This window comes from Plodia interpunctella, chromosome 11, assembly GCF_027563975.2.
Source record: "Plodia interpunctella isolate USDA-ARS_2022_Savannah chromosome 11, ilPloInte3.2, whole genome shotgun sequence".
NCBI classification, from domain to species: Eukaryota; Metazoa; Arthropoda; class Insecta; order Lepidoptera; family Pyralidae; genus Plodia; species Plodia interpunctella.
This window is the reverse complement of record NC_071304.1, coordinates 5,811,185-5,814,322: the sequence shown is the minus strand read 5'-3', so window position 1 is coordinate 5,814,322 and position 3,138 is coordinate 5,811,185.

Sequence of the window (3,138 nt, the reverse complement as noted above, 5' to 3'; positions counted from 1 at the left end):
CTTCAATGGCTTTTAAAGTAGCAAAGTTTAATGAATCCTTCGGTTTCTTACAATCCCTATCCCAAGTCAATCATGTCTTTAGAAGTCACGGATCGAGTTCTATAAAATAATGGTGAAACGAAAACGTCAATTCCAATTGATCCTTTATTTAATGAAAAAATCCATGAACGAGGTATTGACAACGGTTACCTAATCTCAGAGGTTTATTTTTAAACAGGGATTAATATTTGATTTGGATGAATATGCTCGGGTATGAATACTCAATATTTGGGATATATTGCAAATACTTTATATACGATCTTATTAATTAGATATTCTATTATGTAAAAATATAGTTGCCCGATATTTGCAATTTGCAACCATCTATTTCAAAAATATCGTTTTTTCGACTTTCAATTTTAAAAACAAACGGCAATTTAAAAAAAAAATCTGCTTACGTTGTTCATGGACGGAAACATAAATAAGTACCTACATCTATTTAGTTATTTCACTGTTTGAGACTCATTCAGTTTTGTTATTATTTTGTTTGCCCCCTTATAAAAATATAAAATTATTTCCATTACCAACATCTCTTAAGAACGAAACCAAGGTACTTAGTTTTCAACCACTTTTCAGCCCAGAAAAACGAAACGAAAAAGCGGAATCAAAAATTTAAGTGGCAGCTAATTCAACGTAGCCACAAGATCAGGAAGGCCTTATCCATTACTGGGGTCTGATTTGTCACGGTAGCTGATTCATTAGAGGCGCATTAATCTTAGACGGAGGTGTGAGTGCCGCGGGGAGGGGCAGGGAAGGGAAACAAACCAACTAGCGCGGTGATAAGACTTTACTTTGTTCAAGAAACCGTGACGGCTCTCAAGACATCGGGCTCGCAAAGCCCGACACTGGAATTTAATTAACCCAAATTTGTCCTTTTGTCTTAACAGTATCGGACCGACCCTCGCAAAATGTTTGTCAATATGTGGTTTCTCAATGTACTACTAGTTTAAAATAAGTATGTTTATTAATTTCGAAATAGTAATGTAATTTAAGTTGTAATTCCAGTAGCATTTATATTAAAACAACTTCAGAAAGTCGCTCAAATTAAGGATAATACTTATGTAATTTATACACGTTGACATTGCTGCCGGTCGCAAGCAGGGCGATATTGTATGACACTATTATAGAATAAAATCTGCTGAACATTCACAAGTCTCTCCACTACATTAACTTTTTATAGTTGTTATTGCATAGGACTGCTAGATTAACAAGAGAAATACTACTTAACGTACGAAACGTATTCCGGCGACTAATCCCACAAAGTCTGGACTTTAAATTGGATATAAAACTCTTCAATCGACATACATATAAATATTTTACAGTTAACGAAAAATTACTATTTTTCTACTACGACGACTGCAGAATAGAATAGAAATCATTTATTCCAAAGAATATGGTGATATAAATAGATGACAACAATCAAAAGTACAACATGTATCGTGATTGATGTATGTATTGTACAGTCGTTCAAATAGTATTAATTGGCTTGAACACTAGATTTTGGAAACGACATCAGTCGAGCCAGTCTTTGTGAGTCAAGTGGGCCCGCGGGGTCAGTTGACGGAATACTCGTTTGGAAATCCGTTTGATGTTGGACTTATGAAATCTATGCTTATCCCATGAAAGGCACACGTCCCGAGATTTGCGCTGTCAGTGTTTGTGTACTTAGATCTAGCGCCTTCTACGTTATACATAACGTGATTATATGCAATGCATATGAATAGGTTCATCTCAGGCAACATAAAAAGTTTTAAACCATACTGTTTCATTGTATTCTCATTCATGTATATCAAATCTTAAGACAGCCTTCCCTGAAACGACCCGTTTTATCTACATATACTTAGCCAAATTAGGTAAATTTTTCCCAACATTAGACCTTTCGGATGTTTCCAATAGAAACGACTTATCTTCTCTCATCCTCAGTTCAGAAGAACCTGTTTATAATAGAGAAAAAGATAAATGAAATAGTTATATTACTTACATTTATTAACTGAAATAAAATGTATTACTAATATATCGCTACAATAAATTGGAAAGTGAACAATTTTTTATATTTTACACGGATGTTTTAGTATTCCGTATTAAATCTAATGGTATCATTATAGTAAATACAGGAAATGAAAATATTATGATGTACATTAATAGGGAACGACGAATCAATACCACTTTCGAAATAGAAACTTTCTGCCCGAGCATACATCGAGAGTCATGACTTGTTTACGTTTTGCAGGAAGTAAAAATGTTAACCAAACCATTTTTTTTACCGCGTCAACTCAAAAGCTTTGTTTGAGGACTGCCCGTTTTATTCTTTTTTTATATAAGGAGCTCATAAAAGCGGATACCTCGCGAAGATAAGGAAGTTATACGAGGCCGCAGTTCGAGCTGGCAATCCATCTCACGTAATTGCATTATATTCGGAGTGCGTGGCCGGAGTGCCGGGGCTGCTAGTTATGATTTCTTTCCAATATCGACACTTCTTTTGACGTTTTTATCAGCCGCCGTCTTTGATGTCGATACTTTGTATTGTTTTTTACCAAAGACAAAGAAAACTAGCTAGTGTACCCAGAAAAAAGAGAAAATTCTATACATTTTCCCGACCCATCTCATACAAAACAGGAGATTTGGCCTAAGGCCTTGGCCTTGTAAAACTGGGTACATGAAATAGAACAAATGAAGTCCCAATCCGTTTTTTCTCATGTTCAAAGAAAGATATGACTCAGTCAGAAGCTGACTTCGTCATTAATTATATTTTTAGCAATATACAGGTGTATTTGTATATTTATTATAAGACTATTAATTGTTATTATTAACTGTTTATTTTAGATTTTTTAAAAGTGATATTTAACTAATTCGTTTCCAACAAGCTAAATCGGAAAAGAAACTGCGCCACAAATTTCACTGTGGCCATTCAAATATGGGTGCAACGAATACTAAAAGAATTTGAGAATAATTAGTTTGGAAAACTTCTTACGAAAAGTTTGCTGATATATAATACTAGGCTAGAGAAATTATAAAGTATTTCACATTTTCCTGAGCTTAGGGACCTCCCTAAGCTCGTGTAACAACTTTGACGTTTACTTGAAGCTGCTCAGAAAAACG